This window comes from Solea solea, chromosome 20 (genome assembly GCF_958295425.1).
Source record: "Solea solea chromosome 20, fSolSol10.1, whole genome shotgun sequence".
NCBI classification, from domain to species: domain Eukaryota; kingdom Metazoa; phylum Chordata; class Actinopteri; order Pleuronectiformes; family Soleidae; genus Solea; species Solea solea.
The window spans coordinates 9034576-9062155 of NC_081153.1; the positions used below are offsets into that span (position 1 = coordinate 9034576).

Sequence of the window (27580 nt, forward strand, 5' to 3'; positions counted from 1 at the left end):
CAGAGGGGGGGGACGAAGAAGACAGCTGAAGCATCACATCCGACTGTTACTGGCCAGTTGCCTGCAGCAGCAGCAGCAGCAGCAGCAGCAGCAGCAGCAGCCATGTTGGTCTCCTGTCTGTAACGTAACAGTCTGCAGTAAACTGAGAAACCAGGAAGACGTCCTTGACCGACTGTCCGTCCTCCTGACTTCCTCCTACTCCTCCTCCACAGACACACGAGATGACGCACACACACACACGCAGACACTCACACACACGACCTCTCACTGATAAAGCTCCAGGTTCACGTTACTCTCATCCCATTGTTGCTGCGGTGATCTGCAGGCGACGAGCCTGGTCCTGTTCGATCACACTGTGATATGTTGAGATCTCTTTTAGACCTCATCAACAGTGTGCATGTGTATGAAAGACTAGAAGAAAACTGTTATCCATCAGTGAGGGGAGAATACACCACGTTATCGCTCACTGCGATTAAAAAAGGACTTAGATTGAGTTCATTGTGTTGAATTTCTATTATCGTGATAATCGTGAATAAAGTAAAACCTTAATATAGATTTAGTTTTGTGCCACAATTAGGTTCTAAAACTTCATAATACTCTATTTTCCCCTTAATCAGTTACTTGTTTGCTCCATAAAATGTCAGAAACATTGAAAGATGTTGATTATGATAAGATTAAAAATAAAAATGCCAAATAATTGCGCTTCTGGCTTCTAAACCTCCCCTGCACAACCTCTTTTATATAATGTGCTAATAAACTAAACCAATTACTGTAATTAACCACAAAAACTGATTTGATTATCAAGAAAGTGGACGATTAATCAAATAACCCTTGCAGCCCGAGACACAAAACCTCATGATTTATTATGATCTGATTAAATGAAATATGTATCCTATCAGCGATGTTCCACGTCGTCCCATGCCTAGTATCCGTGCTAAATAATGCTAAATATAACCGATCTTAGCATCTGTACATTTACACAGCTGTCGTATGTGGTTATTTTTAACTTCCTTTTTTTTTGCTGAAGCGGGAGGTACTTTCACGATGCTACAGATCTATACTGTCAGCTCGTTTCCCCACAGGTGAGACGAATGTTTAAATAAATCCACTTTTCTACAGAAACCATGTTATAGTCAGAGTCTGAGAGAGAGATACGCGAGAGAGTGTGGAGTGTAATTTGTCCTCGGGGAACCAATTTGCCTTTCAGGATAGTTAAAGGAAAGAGAAACCAAGAGCCACGGAGTGTTAGCGTATAGTGAAATGATGCAACACACAACATTACATATGGAGTCCTACAGGATAATGAATGCAGTGCTGAGGTCACACGTGGGAGAAGTCACACATTCATCTGTATGCATAGAAATGAGGCAATGAACGCTGTTGTTAAACGGGACTCATGAATATGGGAGATCTAATTCATTCATTTGAATCAGTGATTTAGGAAGATTTGTTTTAGGAAAACAGATCTCTCTTTTTCCTCCTCTGGAGATGGAGATGGTTTTTGAATCACTTCACGCACGCTTCAACTCGACGCCAGCGTCTGTGGTTCATATTGGTCCCAATAATTTGGGTCAAGTTGTTACACATGCAGCCAGATTTCGGTCCCGATCTGGCTCTTCTTACACTTGTGGGTGTCTTCTGATTTGAGGCTGATTTGAACAGATTGAGGGATTAAGTCGTCGCCAAGGACAGTCATCCGAGCCTGAACCTGGCGACCCGCGGACCGGCTGAATCTGTGAACCAGAGGTGTCTGAGGGAGCTGTAGCATCGCTCTCTTCTTCTTTGGTAGGAATGCGTCCAAATTTGTACCGCTACCCGATGGTGAAGTGGGGTACTACAGGACCCTGACGCGCGAGTATACCAGGGGCCGCCATATGCGAGATGGGATGCGTGGCTTGAGTATACCAGGGCCTTGACTCCCACTTGTTTGGTTTTGTATTTATTTTTTCTCTATGTTGGTTTTACATCTGTATAAAGGAAAAAATGTTCAATAAAAACTAAATTCTTAGAAAATAAAGTTTCAAATTCGAGGTTTGGGAACATTTTTTGGATGAAACAACTTATGGCTCAATCAAGAAAAGAATTAACAAATCAAGTGATTATGAAAATAATCATTACTTTTATGTCAGAAATCGGAAATAATCGTTAAACACAGTCTGTATGTGAACCTTGTGTCCCATCAGCCATCATTGAATATACTGTATTTACTGTAGCGGGCCTTTTCAGGTGAACATTCACCGTACGTCGTGTCCTCAGCTCACTCCGCTCTCTTTAGCTGCTCTAACAATGAAAATGATATTCACTGCAAGTCTGAGAGAACTGAAAAGCTGATTTATCAGCTATTACAACAACCAACCACAGACTTCCAGCAAAGTCTTAATGAAAAAGTATTACAGCTGTCATAATTCCTCCATGCTGGAACAACAGCTGGCTTGAAAAGCATTATGGGAAAACTGTACTGCGGTTTTCTGCTTTTTACCCATGAGGACATTTACTATCCAGACACATCTAGTTGGTGAAAGCCTGAACACTGGTTCAGCCACACAACAGGTTTCTGCAGCTCTAATGAAGACATAGACTGATAGATGCTCAATGATCGTCTGGCAGGGACAAATGTGATGACAGGTGGAAGGAGGGAAGAAGAAAAAGAAGAAGAAGAAGAAGCAAAGTGAACAGACAATGCTGTTACATACACACAGACTGAAGGGAGGGACGAGAAAACAGTCTGTAGGTCACAGTAGGGCGTTGGGATAACGAGATACATCAGATACTCAGCAAAGCGAAACTCCGCCAGGGAACATTATTAATAACCACCGATCTGATTTCTACATCACAGACAGCAGTGAGATCTTTTGTCTGGAGGAACAGAACAGTTGGTACTTGATATTATGAGTTAACAAAGCTCTTCCCTGGATCTGGTTTCAGGGTTTTGGTAAAATATCCAGACTTGAAAAAGAAAAAAAACAAAAAAAAAACTCTGGTCCAACCCTCTTGGAAAATGTCTGACAGATAGACTAAATAGGAGAGAGTTTTGTTACCATAGTGCTATGGTTTTTTTTTTATCACTGTGAATGTGTGACAGACAAATGCAGGAAACTTGATTGAGTAGAATAAAGAGTTTTACAAATCACATGTAATGCTCCTAAGACTACTTTGTCTACAAATATTCAGAGATTTTTTTAGTAATTATATTTTAAAAGAGAACATAGACATCTTTTAAAAGAACCAAATTCATGGAACTATCAGTTAAGTTTATGTCCAGACTGAACAGAAGGAAAGGGAATCAGTTTGTGGAACAATCTTGACAGAAAAGCCAAAGAGTCTAAATCAGATACATAATGACATACTGTAGGTATGCCAAGGTTGTCTTCTCTTTTTGTGTAGAAGAATTTGAAATGTATCTTCAGAACTAGGATCTGACGGTACAGGGTCGCACGGGAGCTGGAGCCAATCCCAGCGGACATACTATGATACTATCATTGAAGAGCTTTGAGCTGCGTTGAGGAACGGCAGACAGCATTGGAATTATTGGTGTACAACTTTCAGAAAATTATTTTTAGAAGAACAACATTGAACCAGAAGCAACTGGCGTTTCCTTAAAGACAATTCCTAGAGGAAGTAGCTCCAGAACTGAAGACACATCTTGGATGAGAGGTGACACATCTTCAGAAATGAAGAAGTTCCAGCACTGAAGATGTCTCTTGGATGAGAAATGAAATGTCTTCAGAACTAAAGACGTGTCTTGTCTCCAGGTGATGTGTCTCCAAACTTGACTCGAGCAAGTCCAGTTGCCTACAGCTAACAGCTGAAGATGACAGAGAACCTTCACAGACAAACCTCTGGGACGAGAGGTAAAGTCCAGTTGTTACTGGTCCAATGTTTTTGATGACCTTGATGAAGGTCTACACAGACGTCGTTTCTAGAAAGCATAACTTTAAGTTTCCACTCAAATTAGCAGTGGACAGTGACCATTTAAGCTCGGAGACTGAACAAGTCTTGACAGTTGAATGGGAGTTATACGTGAATTATCTCCTCACATTATCTTTCGTTTATATCGTTGATAATTTGGACCCAGAGTGAAACCCTGGAGGCCCGGCACACCGTTTCACACAAACAGCATTAGCATTTTTTTTTCTAATGTGAAGTTGACACTTTCTCCTCTGGAGATATGGTCCATCTAGAGCAAAACATGATTCAAATTGGGACAACCTGGCTCCATCACGTAGAAGGTCCACAGATGGCAATTTATTTTCAGAGGGGAGAAAGCAATCTTACAGCTGAGTGCTTTTTGTGGCTCTCTAATTGCCATTTCTGCACATTAGTGTCCCAAATAAACATCGGTGACAATAATGGACTTCCACCGCAGGCATAAATTAGCTGCAGAGGCAGAAAGCAGGGTCGTATCAGTCCACCCTTCCCATTCTCACTTTTAAATATAGCCTTTTTCTACTTCCAGGTTGATCTTTGTTTAGCCTTTGCTGAGCAGGTCCAACACTGAACTCAGTGTCAGCCTCTACTGCTGCTTTATGGTGATTAAAACTGCTGATCTGTCTGTGCAGATTCATCCAGTTCAGGCCACTACATTTCCAAAGAAGGCGAGTGGACTCAGTGAAGAACCTCCACTCGTCCTCAGCTGAAAGCCTGTATATTTATTTGCCTCTGAGAGCACAGGCAGAGTTACAGTGTGTGTCCCACTTTTTCAGCTTGCACTGTGTGTGTGTGTGTGTGTGTGTGTGTTTATTGATTTCTACCCTTCACTTTCCTGGAACAGCCAGGAGTCCAAATGGAGGCCTGAAAGAATCCACATTTTTCCGTGATGACAGACCGCTGAGTTACTTTTGGTACTTTTGTGTCAATGCATCTACAAAAACTACAAAATCATAGGCTCGTCCACCGCAGGAAAAGGTCAGGGATAAGGTCACATCATGACGAAACATCATACTGGTTGTTTGGAAGAGAACAGAATAGAATAGAGAGCCTGTATTGTCAGTTCCACAGAGTGGAGGGGTTCGGTTTGGTACAGTATGGTACGTATTCCATTAGGAATAATACCAAAATAACCAGCCCCAACTGTTTTTTTGGCTCCCTTCTCTTGGGAACCAGAGTACAAGGGTCAGGTACGGTCGAGGTGGAGCTAGACCTGCTCCACCCACGACAGTCAGCTGAGGGGGCGACAAGAAAATGTTGCAAAAAAGAGCTTCCGGACGTCCTCCATTGTTGTCCGTTGTACCACCCAATAAAAAAAACACCACATAAAATATCTAACATGAGAATAAAACTATACAAGAAGCAAGAAAGTCACTGGTGTGTGGGTTTTTCTCCAGGTTCTCCAGTTTCCTCCCACAGTCCAAAAACATATAGAGGTTAACTGGACACTCTACATCAGGAGTGGGTGTCCAATTTCTTTTTTTAACAGTAAAAATGACAAACAAATGTTACCGTTTTATGATCATTTTCATATTTAAATGACAATGTAACCAAATCTAAACCACACAGGAGTGAACTAATGAAATGAATCTGCCTTTCTTTCACACCTGGAGTCAGATAACTTAATAACATAATAAAAGGTGAATACATGTACTTGTCTGTCATGGCTGGGTTGCAAACCCTGACTCTGGTGTCAACTCCTAACCAGCTGAGGTCATGGGGACAACTTTCTGTCCTGGTCCGTCCCTGGCCATAAATAATACATTATAAAACAGAAGCTGACCGAGGGCTGCGATTGGCCTGCGGGCCGGACTTTGGCCATGCCTGCTCTAAACTGACCGCAGGTGTGAATGGTTGTTTGTGTCTGTGTGTTGTTGACCCAGCGATGGACTGGCGAGGCCCTGCGTCAGCTGGGATTGACTCCAGCCCCCCCGCGACCCTCATGTGGCAGATAAAGCAAGAGGAAACGGACGGACAATATAAAGTAGTTAGTGTGAATGAACACAATTCTGATGCATGGAGTGCTAAATTGGTCTTCAATTGTCCTTAAACAGCACCTGACCTTTATAGCACAAGACGGGGATGACGGAGGTGATGGTCATTGTGTGTATGTGTGTGTGAGAGGTCAGTGTGGTTAGGGTTTTATGTTTCTGTACAAGTATGTAGAAGCTCTTTAACCAAAATTATTATTATTATTATTATTATTGTTGTTCAATAGTAATGCACATTATTATTTCTCCATTAAGATGTCAAATTATAGTTCTTTAAATGCATTCCTGAACAGAAAAATTTAGTTTTACTGGTTGAATGTTGAATATCTGACTTGATTTGGTTATATAAAAAAAGGTGATTTCAGTTTGTTGTTTGCCAAATAATTAAATAACAATAACATTTTATGATAGATATTCATGTTTTCCAAGTGAGTACTTTGATAATATCTCGTGTGCTCCATCTACCGATACAGAAGTGTGAAACATTAGAACGCAGATTAAATTGCATGTCAGGGATAATTTGCGATATCTTCACCAATCTTTCAGCGCCGCTGAAATGTTTCACTTTGATTCCACTTGGCTGCACGGAGGGAATGTTTGAGAGCCGGCAGGCGCTCTGTGAGTCACGGCGACGGCATTGTCTGAGGAGATTTCTGATGTTTCTGTTCTGGCACAAGACGAGCTCAGACACTTCCGCGTGGGAAACTGAAGAGGTCGCCAGAGTCGTCAGGTTCCAGGCTGCAGATCTGCAGATCTACAGATCACAACTCCTCCAACTCCACAACAAACGAGTCCCCCGTTTCAAAAGACATCAACCAAATCAAGCAGTTTATTTGACAAACGCAAAAACACGAACACTTCCCTGCGCTTTGAGGTCAGACTCGCTCTGCTTTCAAATGTCTAGTGGGTGTTCAAAGCCTGTGATTGGGGAAGCAGCAGTGCACTGTGTGTGTGTGTGTGTGTGTGAGCACTTCCTTCTCCACACAGAGAATCATAATTCCTCCACCACCGCAGTCACCACATCCTGTACGACAAGACACACAGGAACACTATGTACTGTACATCAGTGTGGCACACACACAACACAGTTGACACACTTATAAATGAAACATAAAATAAACTTAAAGGCAACGCCCTGAACACTTTTAATACCTCGTCTGCTCCTGGTGAGGAGACGAGGCGTTGAACACTGTCAAGTATTTAACGTGACAGACGTCGTGTTTCAGGTGGAAACGGGACGTTGATGCTGTCGCGATTTGTGTCGCTATTGATTCAGATTTGCGTGTACATCGGTGTCATTTAGAGACTCACTGGTTTACCAGGAATTACACATGGGCACACACACACACACACACACGCATGCCCGCACAAAACCCTAAGTCAGCACAAACAAGAGCAATTGATATTTGAAAAAAACAGCAAGACAACATAAACCACTAACACACACCTTCAAACCCGAATGTTCTGCTTGTTGTTGCTCTGTCACCACAGAGCATCCTGGAAACCAGCAGAGATACACTCACACACACACACACACACACACACACACACACACACAAGGACTGAATCGCCATCTTTCCTGTACATGTGACGTTCAGTGACACGAGGACACACAACGAGTTTCCCCACAGTCTCACATCAACTAGTGCCAGCCAGTGGTGGAGGAATTGAAAGCAACGTGACTTAATTATGGGCTGAATTGTCAGACTGGTTTCACACTAGAGGTGAGTGTGTGTGTGTGTGTGTGTGTGTGTGTGTGAGACGGCAGCGACACTGATCTGCTGAGACCCAGGTGTGTGTGTGTGTCTCCTTTTCACCTGCCGTGGATGAGTTACTGTGGAGCTTCTGCTATATTTTACATGGAGTTTGTACTTTGAAATACTTTCACTTGAACCAACCGTTCAAGCAAACCACGAGAAGACGTCTACTTTCTTGTTTCTGCCAAAAATAAGGTTGACAACAACACTTGGACTTTCACGTTTTACGCAAAAATCAGGTGACTTGTTGATGGCAGAATGACTCGAGCTGGGTTTGATTTCCCGCCGACTCTTTTATATAATAAAGTTACTATTTCTTGTCAAACACAAGTCGTCAAACGTCTGCGGCTTAGTTTTACTCCACATTTCTCACTGGTTATCATACTTGTACACGTTGTAGCTAAGTTTATGTGCAGGTTTGTAACTTTACCACCTGAATTAGCTTTAAATAATCAGTCACAATGTAATTCCGTCTCTCTTTCACTGGGTACATTTCTGTACCATAGGTAGAAAAACCTGACAGACAACCATTTGTACCCTTATCAGGTCCACAAGTACCAACTAAGTTCCATTCTTTGGGACCCTTCTCTTGGGCTACCAGAGTAGTAATGGTCAGGTAGACCAGCTCCACCAGTCAGCTGACAGTCACTTGCGACCGGTGTTTCTCCAGCGTCCGCAGTCTATTCTCATACAAAGTTTGACAGCCACAAAATCCCTTTTTAGACGTCCTCCACTGTCGCAGTTGAATGTCATCGTCTGTTGTCGTCACACTGGTACGACCATGGAACACAGTTCAGGAACACAGGTACAGTTCTCAGTCCAAACACGAGTCTGCTTCAGGGCCTAACTGGGTCCAAACGGTACCGTACTGTACCATGATGGAAACACAGCGACTGGTACTTTTATAATTGTGTCCACAAAGCAAGCTTGTAAACAGGAGCACGAGCAGCTGCGTTCACCTATAATAATAATAATAATAAAAAAATAACCATGGCTGCAGATGTTTTGAGAACTCCTCAAAAGGGCATCAGGACCTGATCTAAGTTTAAATGTCAGAGTCTTGCTGCGGTAATCTCCCCGAACGCAGCAGCGTCTGTTAGATCGTGAACCAACACTGACGGCACAGACAACAGTCACAATATGCACCTTATTTATTCAGATAAGAGCCAATCTTCATCAGGCGACCATTGTGCCCGCAGCGCTCTCTAATACTTAATTTACGAAGCTGCATCACACACAATGCAACGCGATACAGGCCCAGCATCATAGCAACTGGTGTCACAAAAAGGACAGCAGATGGTGTTTTCATTAAAGAATTCAAGCTGATAGAAGAATCAACCCAATGGCTTTGTTTGGGACTCTCCACTGCTCTTATTATATTACATTAACTTCTAAAGCAGCCAGAGAGAAAACACACACACACAAAAACACACTGACAGGCCAAAAAGGCTCGGTGTGTTCCTGTTACACTGCACACAGTCATGAGCATGATCCCTCACAGGAGACTGAGAGCTGAGAAAATAACACACTGGGAGTATTATGAGCAATAATCCATGCGCCGCTATAATGACCAGCAGTGAGAACAACAGGCGCGGCGCGTGACAAATGGCTGACAGCTGGCACCGGCAATCACCTGCAGACCCATTAATGATGTTCCGTGTCTCAAGTTATCATTTTTACATTTCACCCCCGACACGTTTATCCATTACACGAGACACTAGTGCTGGCGTGTCACGCTTTATTCGAAATGCGATATTATTTGGAACGTGGCAAGTAAGGTTCAAACGGTAATTACATGCCCATCTCTTACTGTAAGTGAGAAAAGGACAGTATCTCTCATCCATGAACGGAAAATGGATGAAAATTAGTGTGAAAATCAGAACAGGCATTTTTTTTTCTTCTTCTATAGAATTAGGGATAATTAAAAGGCAGGCAAAATGGCTCAATAGCGCCCCCAGAGGTGAAACCCAGTAGGACAATGTCAAAACTAAGTTGCATCAAATTTCACAAAACTTGGTGGGATCATGTCTCAATCCAAGACACATTTCTTTTTTAAGAAACTTGATAAATAAATGTTTTGTTCATGACCTGGTTCATGCATTTAATATTTGTTATATAATATAATTGCACTGCAGTGCAGACATAAGACGTCTGCAGACTGGAGAGACAGACCATTAGTGCTGTTTAGTGCTGCAGCAAGTACTCCATTATCCCATTATTAACTATGTTGTTACTCGATAAATCGATGTGAGTGGGTTTTGTTTGACAATCAAAGGAAGTTTCCAGGTTTTTCAGCTTCTTAAATGTGAATATTCCCCAGTTACATCTTATCAGATGGAGGAGAACAAAGAAAATCGGCAAAATACATGGAGCAAAAAAAAATGAATATCGTCCATCTGCCCCGAAAAACTGGCATCTGCCAGAAAAAGCCACATTGAACTGAAACACTTGTCATTCACTTTAAATGGGGCAACATTCACCTGTTGATGAACTATTATGGTCTGTTGCTTTTTGGACCAAACACAGGTGCAACTCTTGCAACAAAGTGGACCGCGATTGTTCCTGCTCTGCAGCACACAGTCGATTTCACTTTCACTTCCAGAGCTACTACAAAAACTCACCGTCAACTCTTTGAGCCTTTCTTTTAATTAGCTGTTATTAGGTCGCTCACACTGAGGTTTTCATGCGGCTCATAAATGTGACAGCTGGTGCTGAGTGCAGGAGAACTTTCACTGCTCTTATTAAGAGGCTGAATAGGCCTGATGTGGACTGCACTGTGCTCGAGGCCTCAGTGGACTAAATATCCACTGATTAATGACATGTGCTTCATTAATTCATTAATGCTTCATTAATGCTAATTTTGTTGCTGGCTATTGTGAGTAAATATAAAAATATTGTTTGTGTTGCGCACTCTTTCACTCTTTCATACCCATCCACACACACAGCCAACTACCACTGAGCTAGCGTCGCCCTGTCGGTGAGGTAGCAGCCCATTTAGCATATTATATCCGTAGATCTTGCTGCTGATATCCTGATTATTAATCTTAAAGCCAATATTTTCCTTGGAACGCTGTAACCGCGCCGTAGCGCGTGAGGCTACGTCCAGGTTCGGAGCCCGACTCTTCCCCAGCGTCCAGCTCCGGACTGTGTACATAAAAGACGGATGGATTACAAAATGTAATACCAGGAAAAAATGTGAATTCACTTTAAATGTGCTTCAGTGAGTGTGAGTCACAGTTGTTCCTCTGCCGTCATCTGATATCTTAATCATCATGTGAACACGATGCTGGGGAGTCAGACCAAAACCCAGGGTTTTCTCCAGCTCTCGAGGAAATCTGACTTCTTATTATTACACGTGTTTCTTTTTTTCTTTGGGTGATGTTTTTACACACGTGTACGGCTTTCACACTTTAACTGAAAAACGAGCAGCAGCAGCAGCAGCAGCAGCAGCAACACGTCCACATGTTCAAGAAGTTCAAGAAACACTGCTCTACTGTATATTCAACTTTTCCCACATATATATCGGGATGTAGGATTAATATGATATTGTTATTGAAATCACATCACACCGCGCAAACCCAGACAGGCAGCGCGGAACACAACGTGGAGGCGCAGACAGAGAAGCTGCTGAGACGTGGAGATCTTACCAGAGGAAGTGGTGAAGTCTGACTCCAGGCAGCGCCGAGGAGCCGCTGAGCTCCCCGAGAGAAACACCTACGAAGACACAAATAAACACACGGGTCAGAAAAGACTCAACAACAACAACAACAACAGTATGAACATGTACCGACTGATTACTTGTGAACGTACAGAAAGAGTCTTAATGCAGTGGTTCTCCAACTTTTTATACACGAGTACGACCCAAGGAAAATATTGAGCTCTTAAAGTAACACCTTACATGTTTAAAACAAACACAGTGGCGTAAATAGACCGATCAAAGTCAGCTACACACTTCTCACAGGAGGCAGATTTGCTCTCTCATCATCCTCCTCTTCCTCACACTTACTTCACACACTGATATAGTGACATTAGATTAAGATGGAGCGAGAGATCTTAATCTAATTATTGTTATTTCATTTATTACCATTTACGCAGCTCCACTCCGATCACAGACCCTGGTATCTACTAGAGCTGCAACGAATATTTTCATAATCGATTAATCGTTTGGTTCATAAAATATCAGAAAACGTTAAAAAAATGTTGATCGGTGTTCGTCAAACCAGGAAATGATGATGTTCTCAAATGTCTTGTTTTGTCCACAAACCAAAATGACTCACTTTTAAAGATTTGTCTCAGAGAATTGTCTCAGCTCTAGTATCTACAGTAGAACAGTATTTCTGAACAGTTTCCTCCAAGTACCACCAGAGGAAGCTCGCGTACCACTGGTGGTCCACGTACCACAGTCTGAGAACCATGCATTTTGTGTGAAAGCAATTCAGTTTACACCAGGCGTCTCAGACTCAAAACACCATGTCAGGATGAGCAAGCAATTATTCAGCAGGGGCTGTAAATAAAAACATTTCTGACGACAGATATTTCAAAATAAAAGTGTCTGCGTTGATATAGAACTATATAGTTAAAACTGCGGCATTGAGAGCACTATTCATCTCTATTATTTGCAAATGTGATGCTTTCGTAATCTGTGCTGGGATGGGACATCTACTGCACATCCGTCCGCCCGCCCGTCTGTCCTGGGGGAGGGATCTCCTCTGTGGCTCTTTCTGAGGTTTCTCCCATTTTTTTTCTCCTTCCTCACTTGATGTGAGGGTCCAGTCACTTGCTGCACAGACTGTAAAGCCCATCGGGGGCTACTCCAAAACGTTTGCTCACACCGCAAGTCAAACATGAACTCTTTGTGGCCAAAAACATCAACTCAGAGCACAATAATCCCTTTAAAGTCCCCTCGAAGCATAAATACACACACACACACACACACTATACTGTACTTGCTTTACTTTAAAGGGATGTGAATGGCTCATTACTCTCAAGTGACAGCACAGGTCTTAACACCTCTTTATGAGAACCTACTGTATGTTGTGAGGCAGCAGTCAGTCAGTCAGTCAGTCACAGAGCTACATCTGGCAGAAATGACCTATAAGCAACATTTCCCTCAACAAAGCAGCTCCCACCGAGGCTTTTAAAAGAAGCGTTTAACCTCTGGTGTTTGCCACATGTGGTCACAGCCACAAATACTTCCTCCCACGCTGCAGCAAAGGCGCAGAAATCCCAGTATACATTTCTTCTCCCCTGCAGACTGTAGCCCGGCGCGGCCCCTCAAATGACTCAGTATGTCTTTCCATGTGTGTCAGACGCCCTTTTTTCTTTAAGAGGTAAATGACCATGAATAAAAACAGTGACCAAACAACATGTGCAGGGAAGCAGAAGCAGTCCAGTTTGAAGTCATGTAAAGTTCAGTGGCTAAGAGGAAGGAAAAAAAAAGAAAGAAAGAAAGAAAGAAAGGGAACATCGGGGGAAACGCTCAACAATAAAGTCATCACTTGCTTAAGAGATCTGAAGAATATGTGTTTATTTCCAACTGGACTCGGCCATCGAGGAAACCAGTGATTTTACATCGCAGCACACAGGAGCTGTTGATCCAAGTTGAACTGCGTTCATTTTGTGACTTCCGTGTTTGAAATCCTTCGTTCAGATTTACCTGCAAGATCCTCACAGGCTAAAAACACCAATTTTCTCTATGGACTTTGGTGCAGGAGAGAAAGCAGTTTACAAATCCAATTTCTCTGGCCGTCTAATGTGGGAAACTGAAAATATTGACAATTGTATACACTGTAAACCAGCTGAAATCGCTGATTTTCTCTGGTGTGGGAGAGTGAGTGGCTGACAAACTTCAGTTTCCCATCAGAAAAGGCTGTGAAACTGCTCCATAAAATATATATATATATATATATATATATACAGTTAATATTGAAACAGATCAGTAAAAATCCAAGTCACATTAAAAACCACCTCCTCTGCTTTGTGCGTCAGTCTAAACAAGGCCTGAGACGCTCTCAATGAATATGTACCTCATCATTCAAGCCTCGTCCGAAAAACCCTGGACTATCTCTTTAATTCTGTGGCAGGAGACGACTGGTCATCTCCTCAGACAGATGGTAATCACTTGTAATCAGACTTAATGGTCGCTCTAATGGTAATGCTTTTCCTCTTTCCACGGTCTGCAACATACACACACACACACACGCACACACGCACACACACACGTGGGTGACGCGTGAACATTTTACTGATGTGACGTGGGGAATGCACCGCCCGCACGTCCAACGAGAGGAAAGAGAATAATTGTTTGAAAAATACAGTGCAGCCAAAACAATACGACATAATCACGGCCTCTCTGTGCGAGGAACTCATTTGCATATTCTGCTTGGGGTCGGGTTTGTTGTGCATCAAATGTAATTTATTGCTCTTAACTCTGCCCCCTCACCCCCCCCCCCCCCCACTAAAAAAACAACAAAAAAACAGTGTTAATATTTTACTTATCCATTTATTTATTTTTGAGTTATTATTGAGTTAGTCACACAGGGAGAGTTTTTTTTTAAAATCTGTAGTCGCTGGACATATATATATATATACATATATATACATATCCATAAGTGAAAGAATTTCAAAGATATGCATGTATGCAAAACACAATATAGACATAGAATATTAATGTGAGCAAGAATAAACCAGTTTAACCACGTTCTATGTTTCTAAAAAAAACAAAAACATTAAATTCCTTTGGCTGACACTTTCACACGCTGTAATACAGTTACATGGTAAACAGATGACATGATACCGAGAACGGAGCTGCATTTAATGCCGACAGTGATTCTTTATCACCGACTCCAAAGAAATAAATAAATACTGCAACAAGTGTCTCTCTGTGCTGCACGACGAGGAAGACGAGAGAAAGAGAGAGAACGTGTGTTTGTCTGGAGGAGAGACTGAGAATTTAAAAAAAAACAACACCCACTGATACACTCTGTTACCCAGTTTCCATGGTGATCCGAGTTATATTTGACAAAGTGATGCAAATTTTGCAGCATGTACTTTTGCTCTTCGAGCCTCGCCAGTGCAGCGAGGTGAACCATTCATGTGTTCACCTCGCTGCCTCATGAAGACACGCGAGGTCACACGAGTGTGAGAAGACAAAAGGCGACACAAGCTCATCCGAGACGCTGTTTCTGGGGGGGATTACGTAGATGTAAACGAGCGCCACACGTGACGTATATACAATATTTGTGTATGCAAAATTTAAAGATCTAAGTGGCAAGATGTAGACCAGTGGTTATCAACTGGTGGGTTGTGGGCCAAAACGGGCCCGTCAGCATCAACATTTGGCCCGGTTACATTGTCTGCTTTTCTTCAAAGTTGTGCAGAATTCAGATGCAGAACTGATACAAAGAGCAGTTTTAAGACACTAATAAGATTCAAGTGACTTTTTTTTTTTTAAACAAACACATCTCTTAAATGTTCTGTTTCTGTAGAAGAAAGAAAGAGAGTTTAAATTAGATGATGGATGGTATTCTAAAAATCCTGCCATTTAAAAAAAGGCAATAACGTGATTTCAATAACGTCAAGGTCAAAGCAGAACGACGCAGGATTTTTTTACCCGGCTTTAACAGCTTCTCAGAGTCATTTTGATGGTTAAATGTCTTGTTGCGGGGAGATTGGTGGCCGTGTCCACTGCCCCCTACTGTCTGTTAGTCGCCCACCCGCAGACCTCAGAACCCGGAGGTCTCGTGAGAAACACGAATTGCTTCACGTCACGACAGACACACACAAGATCAGGGCAGTGATGGGGTTATTTCAGACGGTGAAAAAGAAGCAGAGAGAACTGCTGTCGGAGGAAGAAAGGAAGAGGAAACGACCGTCTGACCGAGCGAGAAATGAACGCAGAAACACGCAAATCGGATGTCTCGTAAAGAAAATGTGTACTTGAAACTCTAGGTGGGGGGGGGGGGGGGGGTGTCCAGACTTAAATATTCTGTGCAAACACTGATGAAAAGTGACGTTCAGCTGCTTTGGTCCCCACTAAGATGTGTATCTATATATATACATATATTGGTATGTGTGTGTGTGTGTGTGTTACTGTAGAGCTTAGTGGGAGACATACAGTTTAATAGTGTGGTCGTGCTGAGAGTGTGTAAAATGATGCGTCATTGGGAAGGTGTGGATGAATAAGAGGAGAAAAATGCATCTTTTTGCACTTCAAACTTTACACACACACACACACAGAGAGAGAGAGAGAGAGAGAGAGAGAGAGAGAGAGTGAGAGAGAGAGAGAGAGAGAGAGAGAGAGAGAGAGAGAGAGAGGTTTGTGCAGCTATTCTTCTGAGGACGCCGCATGTATATGTTTGCGACAAGCTAAACTTTAACCATAACCAGTTAATCTCTAACCCTAACTTCAACCAAAACCACAATTCAAATCATATCCCTAAACTAAACCAACTCCTCAGAAAAAAGGTTCTGCCTCATTCGGACCAGGTTTTAGTCTCCACGAGGACTACTGGTCCTGACAAGGTCAGTGTTTATGAAAAATGTCTTAGTACACACACACACACACACACACAGACACACACACACACACACACAGCTGCCTTCACCTCTCTGAGTGAGTGTGGGTCACATCAGGACAATGCACCGGCTCTCAGACTCTATTTGCATCAATACAAGATTTTTTTCCACCTCTTTTTTTTTTGCCTCATGGACACCATTACAGGGCCAGAATAAAAAAAGTAAAAAAAAAAAAATAATAATAATAAAAGGAGGAGAGGGAGGAGGGGGAGGTTTTTTTTTTCAAATTGATGACAGCAGTAGACGCTGAGGGAAACCATTGAAGGGAGCGGAGGAAGAAGCATCGAGCATCTCTCTCTCTCTCTCTCTCTCTCTCCCCGTCTCCACCCCTCCTCCTCCTCCTCCTCCTCCTCTTCTTCCCCGGCATCACAAGCGCGTGCTCGTCCTGAGCTGACACACAGCTCCAGATCGCTGCTGCAGTGCATGCTGGGTAAGAGAGGACAACTCAGGACACGGGCAGGGACTTTAAGGATACTGCAGTAAGCTTTTCACATGGAGCGAGAGAGAGCCAGAGAGAGAGCGAGAGAGGATGCAGAGGGAGAGGAGGATGGGAGGGGCGGTGAGAGGAGGGGAGGGAGACAAAAATACTGACGAGACCAGTGAAGGATGGAGGAATTCAGTGAACATTTCATCTGAGAAAATATCAAAACAACAAAAAAAACAACACGTTTGACGCAGCTTTTGATTCTTCTCGTCTCGTTTGTGTCAGTTGTTGGAAATGAAAACGCGTCTTTAACACAAATGTATATAATAAATAAAAAGGATTTTTATCACGTCCTGTATCACAGAGACCATCGCGATCCGTCTGCTTCTTTGTGAACGTGTCGTCATTGCCTTGATTTCGACCGGGGCGACATGAAATATTAGAGAAGCTTATTTTTAGTTCCAGGCAGGAAGTGATTATGTGAAATTAATATTTCACGTTATCACATTTTAACAAGATTGAATGAAGTGGAATTTGAATATAATTGTACTGATGCTGCAAGTAGTAGTACTTGACCTGATAAATGACTCTATTCATTATTAATTAGCACATTTGTGATGAATTGATAAATTTATCAAGTCTAATAGACAATAAAAAAAAAAAATGCTTGGGATAATCAAGTGCAGATCTTTTGGTTAAACACTTTCAGGTGATATCAAACAGAGAAAATAAGGAACTGTGGGTTATTTTCATGTTTAAATAATGAGCCACGTCAGTGAAATAAGCAGAGAAATGATAAGATAAAACCCAGATTATGTTTGTATAAAGATACAAACTGTTTGCTTTTTGTCGTCTTTAACATGTTCACTGCTTTATCTCACAGTTAGACGCTCTTTTCTGAGGGAAAATGCACAAACAAGCTTCCGCACCAAAGTCCAAAGACAAAATCAACGTTTTAAGCTCACAGGGACACATGGAGCTGCTGCTGCTGCCTCGTGTGGTCAGTTTGTGCCACTGACGTAAAAGTGAACAAAGAATTACAAACATCAAAAGTCACCAAAATAACAAATTTGAACTGCGTCGACGGGGGGGGCGCTACCTCGGTTGCGTGACGTCAGCGACCACACCTTGGTAGACATAACATTTTCAAGGATTTTCCAGGTCGAATTCCCTCAAATTCAAGGACCGAATGTGCTGACACAGCTTAAGATGGGAGGGCAACTTTGTAAGCGTGTCTTCGTCCATGGCGTCCACTTTTATCGATTTGCGACACACTCTGGACAAGTGATTGTCCGTGGGATCTTGGTCAAACCATCACGGCGTCATTTGCGCTCTCTTGCTTAACTTTACTCGCTCATTGTTCTGCATGGAATCTCACATCAACGGCGGAGAGAGAGAGAGACAGTGGACAGTGTCAACAACACGTTTTGCCTGTGTAGGCCTCATCTACGTACATTGCAGGGCATGAAACAGTAGGTGGCGTCATAACAAACAAGACATTTACATCAAATATCAACTTCACTTCTTTCTTGCATGACCCATGTCTATTTAGGGAGATTTCCAAAAACTTTCACAAACTTGCAAGGATTTCAAGGACCCGTGGGAACCCTGGGTTAGGCATGTATTTGTGTGTCCTCACTTTGGCTACTGCATAAGAATGTGTGTGTGAATTAGCTTGTCCTGAGAGTGACAGCAGGCAGACAGACAGACAGACAGACAGACAGACAGACAGACAGCACTGATCAGCCGCTGATCCCAGCGGTGACACTGACCAAGGCCGGGCCACAGGGAAGCCGGCCGACACCAGACCACGGACCAGCTGTGCCGTCCGCCTCACCCCTGACCGCACCATCATCATCATCATCATCATCATCAGATCAGTGTCACATTCATCTTCATACATTACTGTCACCACAGCAGTGACAGACTGAGGGCAAGAACGGGACCAAACAACAACCACGCTGCACTGAATCCAAGCTGCTGCTCACGGTTGTTTTTGTCAAATCAAAGACGATGTTTAAGGTTTCAAGTGCGGCTGTTGAACGAGGGAACCCGGCCTGAGACACGGACACCCGCTCTCGTCACTGTAAACATGGCTGCCAGCAGGAAAAATCAACCTATAAGAATCTATAATGAATCTATAAAATGAAGTACACTTCATTTTCACAAGTCTACATTCAACTGATTGTGTGAACTTTAGTTTTTAATTTTATATTAATATGCAGGAGCAGGGTCAGCTCTACAGAAGCGGCCATGTTGGTCCACCGTGTTTCTACAGTAGCCCACAGTGGACAAACTAAACATAATTTTGAGTTTTGATGTTCACTGAAGGCTGCACATTTTGCACACTGTGCCTTTAAGAATAATTAAACAGCCTTTCTGTCTGGAAAAGTTACGTTCGTGTCGCTCACGTCTCTCACCAAAGCCCAGAGAACTCAATGGACACAGGAGTTGTTGATCCACTCTCGCGTCCATCACTAAGTTGACTTGTGTTCTTTTGTTTCTCCAGTGTTTGAAATCCTTTGCTTGGATTCATAAAAGAAACAAAAACTCACTGAGCGAGGCAGCAGTAGAAGAGCAGCTCCTGCTAATTTTCACTATGGACACTAAAAAGAAGATAAAGCCACAAAATATATTCTGAAGACATTGTCGAGAGCAAACTCTGACCCAAATGTCATTGTTTTAAATTCAGCCACAGTTCAGTGGAGACTCACGGCCTCGTATAGAAGCAAAAGAAACGTTCAATTTCATGCGGTTCAACAAATCAATAATCAATGAAGCTTGCTCCATTATTTATAAGCAGCTGGTCACTGTTTTGATACCTAATGAAAATGCAGAGTTCAGAGTAAACACAGCTTGAGCGCTGCTTTCCTTTAGGTCATTTCAAGACATCGATCTGGACACGAGGACCAAGGCTACAGCAGGTGGTTTTTAAAAGTGCAATCCAGCGATTATTAAGTACATTTTACACAGAACATCCACAAAGTCTTTCTTTTTACCTCTGGCTGAGGTGGAAAAGTTGGCGAATCAATAAAAAAAAACCCCAGCAACAACAGATTTAGCGAATAAACCTTAAACATCCAGTCAAGGAGACTCGCGATCGTCAAAGTCACGCGGTGAAACATCGACGTCATCGTGTTTTCCCCTGTTTGAGCTCTGCCTGATGCTTATAGTTATTGCATATATAATTATTTTATACTGTTGTGTGCTTTTAATGACACCAGATTGGAGGATAAACAGCAACCAGCTGTTCCTCTCATTACACGTTTCCCCCAACTTTGTTTAAAATGAACCCTGAATTCAAAGTAGCTCACAGGAAACTTTTAAAGGCACCTTCGATAACTCGAAAACAGCTGACTGTGCTGTGAGCAGCCCGGGTTTGTCCTCTGCACTGAGACGAGCGAGGACAAACTGTCCCGCACCAAAGTCCATTGAGAAAATCAGTAATTTTAGTTCATATATGAAGGGAGCTGCTGGTCTCCTGCTGACATGTTCGGCACATTTATCTCACTTTGGTAAATCTGAACTTTAAAACACTGAATTCACAAAATAACACATTTTTAACTTCCTGATAAAGACAGCAGTGGATCAATAACTCCTATATGCCCTGATGTAAAAAAAAAGGTAGATTTTCTCTATGGGATTTGGTGTAAATAAACTATAGTTTTATTTCCTTATCTTTAAATAAAGTGGTAGAAACTTTTCTGCGTGTTTCTGCATCGAGGATACGACACATTTGCAGGACAAAGACGTCTCAGCTACTTGACAAAGTGTGGCAAAGTTAAAGGAATATTAAAATACCGATTTGCATTTAACTTTGTATTACTAGAATAAGGGTAGTATTTTTGAAAAATTGGGCTTCCCAACCTCAGTTTCTCCTGAGTGGAGACGTATCTTCATTCTTTTCTTTGTTACGTGCCCACCAGTGACACTTGGAAACTGAGTTTGGAAAGCACAATTTTTCAAACTACCCCTATTCTAGTAATACAAAGCTAAATGCAAATCGGGGAAGTACTCCGTTAAAACGCTGAACTATGTGAAAATTTACTTCTTAACTATGTTTGATCCACGCGGATCGAACAGCCTTCTTTTCAGACTGAAACAAACTGCAGCTCATGCTGGGAAGTTTCCATCCACAGCTGCCTCCTGGAAAAAAAAAGCTGCTCCTTGGATAAAAAAAAAGGGAGGGACTGATAAATAATTGCATCACCAGATGGAAAAAAAACCAAAAAACATTTGACATGATTTGTCACACATCTGAGCAGCAGACAGGTCCTAAGTTTGGCACTTGGGATTTCTGAGCGCTCAATTGTTAAGACAAACTGAATCCATAGCAACTCACGCCCTTCCTTTTCCCATGTCTTCCCCACAGCGTCAGCTGACCTGTCCCCGAGAGAGAGGCGGAGATACAACCAGGGGGCGGGACTACAAGTTGTCCAAAATCACAAAGACGTCAGCGCGAGAGTTTGTCGTCAAGATGACAGAACAAAAACATCACATGATCACATTTAACCGTTATGAATGTTAATGATGTCACAATACCACTTGTTCCTGTCTGATACCAATACTGATATCTCATACTCGAGTACAAACCGATATTAGTCCAATACCGTCATTTTAGAGCAATTCACTTTGGAAGCTAAAGTGAAGCTTAAGTTTGTTAAAAACAAACTTAAGCTGTCATTTCAAAGACATAACAAATATAAAAACAGCAAAAAATGACATGTTTCAGTCAGGATGTTAGGATTGTATCAGATTTTACATACACATTTTTTCGATATTGAATCCAGTGATTTTGACCAGTATCTGACCGATAACAATATTGTATCGGCTAATCCTCAAAACCTCAGTTTTAATAAAATTAGAAACTTAAATCATGGAGTTGGCGCTAACTTAACTGTGAGAATAAAGCAGAGTAGACAATGAATGAATGAATGAACATTATGATGTGCATTTTCTAAGGCGACTAAAATATCAAATATCTTCAAAGAAACAGGATATGATATAACATTTGCTCAAACCCTCATTTAAACCCAGTGTTTTCAACAGCAACTGTGACAGCTGAGGTGACTCAGCGCATACACGTCTATAATTCAGCTGAATCATGTTCTCTTGTTATTAAGAGCAATATGATAACACAATCCCTGAAAGCACCATGTGCACTATAATCCATCTGTGCTGTAACACAGTGTAGTCTGGCAGAGACATGGCCCCTGTCCTTAATCTGAACCTGGAAAAAGCTTGGTTCCTCGGCGTGATGCGGCCGTCGCTGCACAGGGAGGGATTTTGCAGGCTGGACACAGCAATAATGATTTCAGGAAATGTGACGTTTGGACCATGTATCAGAGACTGTAAATACTTGCCTGGTAAGAGTTAATTTAATCCCGTTTGTCGAAGCCATAATTGTTCGTATACTTGTCACAAACAAGGGCAAAAAAAAACAGCCCGACCGTGCACCTCAAAGCGGAGCCTATTCATAGAGCCCACCACACCGTAAAAGCTCGACTTTTTCTGGGGAACAAATGTTTTGCTCATTAGTCCCGGTGGTTGAACTCTTCCAGCTATTTTCTGCCTCTCACCATAAAGACAGTATGTCGAGCAGAGAGTCAGGCCTGCACTCACGATCTAAATTCGGACGGTTATAAACCAGTAAAGGCCGGGTCTGCGAGGCTCTTACTCCCACAGCGCTTTCGCAGAACTGCCCAGTTCAACTGCAGTAAACATTTCGGTTTTCCAGCGACGGGAGGGAAACCAGGACAGAAGCCGGATAAGAGCCAGCTTGCACTTATTCTCGATAATGTGACACCGTGCGAGTGACGAAGACGCGCTTTTTGGCAGGTGGGCAAGAAGCGGTTAGCTGCAGCAGACGGGCCAGCAAAATCAGAGGTATGAAGTACAGCGTGTGGTCTAAAATGACCAGGACCGTCGCGCGCCAACACGTGGGTAGATTTTCCTGCTTGGCAAGTGAACGTCAGAAGTCCGTCCTGCCACACTGATGTGTAAATGTTTGTACGAGAATAGTCACGTCATAAAACATTATCCCGGGAGCCACACGCACATGCTCTGAGAAAAGAACTGCCCTTACTTTCTCTCTGCTCGTTCTTTTCTAGAAAATGGGAGAAGAGCTTGTTCTGTCCTTGACCCGCCTTTGGGGCGGCTCATGGCCAAGGAAGTGGGCTTGTAACCGGAGGGTCATTTGGTTCAAACTCCAGGACTGCGGGGTGCTCCTGAGCAAGCTGCCCAGGCACAGATACATGCATTTGGATTGACTTTTTATGTAATCAGGGTTCAGGATCTTTTCAATGAATTTCCAGGACCGATTCCCTTCAACTCAAGGACTGAATGTGCTGACACAGCTTAAAATGGGAGGACAACTTGCAAGACTTGCTTTCGTCCGTGACGCCCTTGGGATCTTGGCCAAATTTTCTTTGGCGAGACTGAGATCTTGGAGTTTTCATTCCCCAGCCATCCTGTCGTCATTTGCTCTCTCTCGCAGTGGACAGTGTCCACAACACCGCTACCAATTACGACTCCAGGTCTGTTCTGTGTAGGCCTCGTCTACGTACATCAAGCATGAATCAGTAGGTGGCGTCGAAACCAAAAAAAACATCAACTTCTTCTTCTTCTTTCTTGCACAAAATTCAAACCCTTCCAAAGACCCATGTCGATTTAGTGCGATTTTCACAAGGATTTCAAGGACCTGTGGGAACCCTGTGTCATGTCACTGTACGAAAAATCCACTTGGCATTGGTGGGAACGCATCAACACACACCTACTCCAGAACAATATATATATAACTTAACAATACTTTGCCTCTTAAGGAGTCATTTTACTGCTGTTCAATCTTATCCCCTCACCAACAATCTGACTACATCAGTAAACAGTCTGCGCTTGATGACCCTTCACTTGTCACCCATTCACTCTCCCCCCTAGAGGCAGAGTAAGGGCAGGTCTTTCATGTTTGGCTATTCAACAACCATGTGTGTGTCTGTACGTGTGCGTGTGTCATTGTTCTACGCATGCGTACACAATCTCTCATTCCAATCCCAGAAGCGGGGGGGAGTCCTTCCAGCTTTGGGGTGATGGGTCGTAAATGTGCGAGCACCAGTGGACCTCACATAACCTCAGGCGGGTTTCCCTGGTTACCATCTTCTTTTCCGTCTTCTCTGACCATAACGGACGAGAAATTATGACCAACTTTAAAAGCAAAACGGATAAAGCAAATGTAACAGTATGTAAATACTGATAATGATGTACTGTTATCAAGTATCGCATGACGAGAATCTCCACTTTTCCCTCTATCGTCATAAAAAAGAAACCCTTTTTAAAATAGAATTCGAAGTAGAATTGAAAGAATGTATTATGTGTATTAAAATAATTAAGTCTCAAATGTTGTTTTATTTCAACTACATAGAAAAAGATTGACTGGATATATATGAGAAAACTAAGGGGGAAAAAAGGGAGGAACAAAGGATGAAATGATGAGAAACTCGTGTGACTAGAACATTGTATAAAAGAGGAGCTGCTCCATGTAACTCAATAAGAGAAAGATGTATGTTGTTGTAACTCGATGTGACTCCTTGTGTGTGTGTGTGTTCTCTGGCAGTGATAGAGTTTGTACAGAGAGAGTTAAAAAAACAAAAAGGCTGTCAAACTGCAAATAGGTCAGTAATGGGTACTCTAGGATTTCCTACAAAGATGCTCTTTTGATTGGTCGCTTTCCACGTCTCTGGGGCAGAAACCTGGATACCACACAGGCACAACCCTCACGAGCTGAAGGAAAACTGTCACACACACACACACACACAAACGCACACACAATAATGACGCCATATGGAACACAGTGGACGATTAAATTAAATTGTTCCTCATAAAAAGAATTCAAAATGAGCGCCGACATCCAAGCAATCACTCTCTCACTCACACACACACACACACACACACACACACAGTAAACTGTAAACACACACAGTGTGTGAGTGCAGGTTTGCACACGTTGTTTCATCTGTTGATGTGCAAATCAAATATTTATAATGCAGGCAATCGTTGCCCATGTTTAAAAAAAAAAAAAAAGGTGCAGCGTGTAACATTTAGAGTTTGTTCAAATATTGAAGATACGTATAATTGCGGTAGATGTTTGTATATTAGATTGATCAAAAACAGTGTCAGTCCTCCAAAAAGCTGCAACTCCAGGAGTTGCAAAAAGAACCGTGTTGGAATAAAAGTTTATGGAAATTCACTCATTTGATTTCTAATGTCACTAAACATTTTCCTGAGGAATCACTATAGATTCAGCTCTTATATTATAAAGTGACCTGATTTTTCTTCTAAATGTCAAATGGGACTTTTGCGTTTCAAAGTGCAAACTTCAAAAATCTGATGCATTTAAACCGACAAAGAAGAAGACGGAGGCAATCTCATTTGACATTTAGTTTGGGTCTGGGAAGGGGCGTGGCCTGTGGACGTCAATCAAAAATGCTTCTGTACGCGTGTTTATTGGACAGACCTACAACCAATCAGACCAATGGTCAGGATGCAGAGGGACGGATGACGCGCTCGTTGTCGTTTTCTCGTAAAGACGTCAAACGACTTTGGGAGCTACGACCGGAGCAACAGCTGCTCTTCAGTGGACGTATAGAAAAGCTGCTGGACGTCAGTTGTGAAGTTCACCTCTTGCATTGTTTTCCGAATGATTCCCTTCCCTTCTGAGTTCAACATTTAGAAAAAGCAGAAGCAGGCAACACATGTCCTGTTTATATCCATGTTCAGTGAAGAATCCGACCTGTAATGGAAGACTCAATCAGAACTGCAACGATACTCAAAGCGTCACTAAAGCGGAGTCTGAATTCCTCAGATTCTGGATGCAGTCAGATGCAGCGGGTGGTCAGGCTGTCCTGTGTACACTGGCCTCGTCTCCGCCCAACAGCTGGGGCCCTGCAAGATTGATTTCTCTGACCCTGAACAACACGCAGACTTTCTCAACAGCTGGATCAGCAACAGGCAGAGAGCGCTGCACGGTTACAGCTGTTCATTCACTTAGAAAACTGTGGAAACTCAGTGAATGTATCTGCACTTTGTGACAAGCAATGTATGTTACCATTTTCAAACGGTTATGTCCGTCAATAACCAGAGGATGGGTGAATACTTTTCCATTCAATCATGATGCAAACTGTTGCCTAACCTGCTCAATTTGTGTTTGAATGGTTACTTTTATTATGACACAGGAACAGTTCGAACAGGAGCACAGATATTGAAATAATGACGCAAGTACACTTTCACTGAAACTCACAAACACAAGATGAACGTATGAACGTGCCCCGAGTGAGTCAACTGCCGACTCTGAAGCCTTTCATGCGACCCGTCGGACGGAGAGTTCCTTGCATTTACAGACTGATATAACCGGCCAGACCTTACGAGCGGAGAAGACCACTTCTTTGTGGCGTTTCCAAATTTCACAAATTCAATCCGATTTGATACACGACACTCTATGTTGCACATTCTTATAGCCTCTGTATAAACTGTACGTTTTAACACAGTAATGGGAAAAAAAGCAGCCGAAACGCTCTGTGCTCTGAGGGTTAATGACACCAAGATAAGCCTTGCAACAGCAAATGGAAAGAAAACCAATAAAAAGTCACAGTACAAACATCCAATCTAGGAATTTAAAGCTCCACTGGAAATATGTGTTGTCTGTGAGGACACGTCGAGGGCTGGAGGACCAGCGGGGGCAAGTGCAGGCCAGCAAAAGATTGACCCCCGTGCTGGAGAGTCACTGTAGCGTTCCGTCTGCTGTCAGACGAACATGAGAGGATGAAGAAGTAGCAGAGCCCAGAGGGCAGGAAGCCAGATTTAGTGGCAAAGAAAGGAAGTGACAGAAATAGAAGCAGAACAAAAGATTCCTCAGCCTCGGCTTCCACTGCTGCAGACAGAACTCAAGAGGGTGAAGAATGAGGTTTTGACACTCAACACCCAGCTTTGAAGGTGTGTCACCTGGTGTGAACCAAAGTGCCCTCCCTCTATAACTAGAAATGAAACAGGTTGTATAGAATAGAGGCAGAATATGTGGCACGGGTTTGTGCAGCTATTCTCCTGCGTTGACTTCCATTCAACTATAACTGGTTAATGCCTCACACTAACCCTCACCTTAACCACGACCACAAATCAAATCTTAGCTCTAAACTTAACCAGTTCCTCAGAAATGAAGTTCTGCATCCATGAGGACTACCGGTCCTGATAGGGTCAGTGTTTTAAATCATAATAAAAATGTGTGCACACGCATGCACAATAGTTTGATTTTGACTAAAACTCACAAACACTTTCTTCTTGACCCCAAAACTAAGTAGAGAAGCAGATGTGAATGAATCACCTCCTGAGAAGAGTCCCAAACAAAGGCGCTACTTCACTACAGTCTATTGAATTTATTCTATTTAAATAAATTGCTGAGGCTTATTACATTTCGGGATGATACTGCTACTCCGATATACACATTTTTAAATCCCATAATGTGACGAGCTGTACGACATAGGCTGTGAAAATGTAAATAAAAAATCAGCAGCAGCATTTTAGCCAGGTCATGTTACAGGGCTGTTTGTTTTCTCTTTGTGGGAGATAAAGAATATTTGAGACACAGTTTTCAGAGTAGTAAAATGTCTTGTAGGTGGTAAATGCATCAGCACAAATGTGTTGTTTGTTGCTTCATCGTTTAAAAGGTGCAACAATACTGCATTGGACCATCCCTAATTAAAGTAAAACACCGTAACTCACAGCATGTTTGTGAACCACATTTTTCAAACTAAAATACGCTGCCGTCGTTTTAAATGTCTAATCATGCCGTCGCCACATGACCTCCTGCACGCGGTGTGATAAACCCACAAGAAAACTGCACAAAACACACATTTATGCAG

At 42.5% G+C, this 27580-nt stretch overlaps 1 protein-coding gene across 3 annotated transcripts in view; it reads right to left on the minus strand.

Annotated features, from left to right (window-relative positions):
* Nucleotides 1-27580, minus strand: part of thrb (thyroid hormone receptor beta) — an 89719-nt gene that overhangs the window by 17383 nt on the left and 44756 nt on the right. For all 3 annotated transcript variants that reach the window (XM_058619867.1, XM_058619866.1, XM_058619868.1), the window contains exon 2: nucleotides 11323-11389. The gene's annotated coding sequence lies outside the window, so the exon portion shown is untranslated. The remainder of the gene's footprint in view (nucleotides 1-11322; nucleotides 11390-27580) is intronic.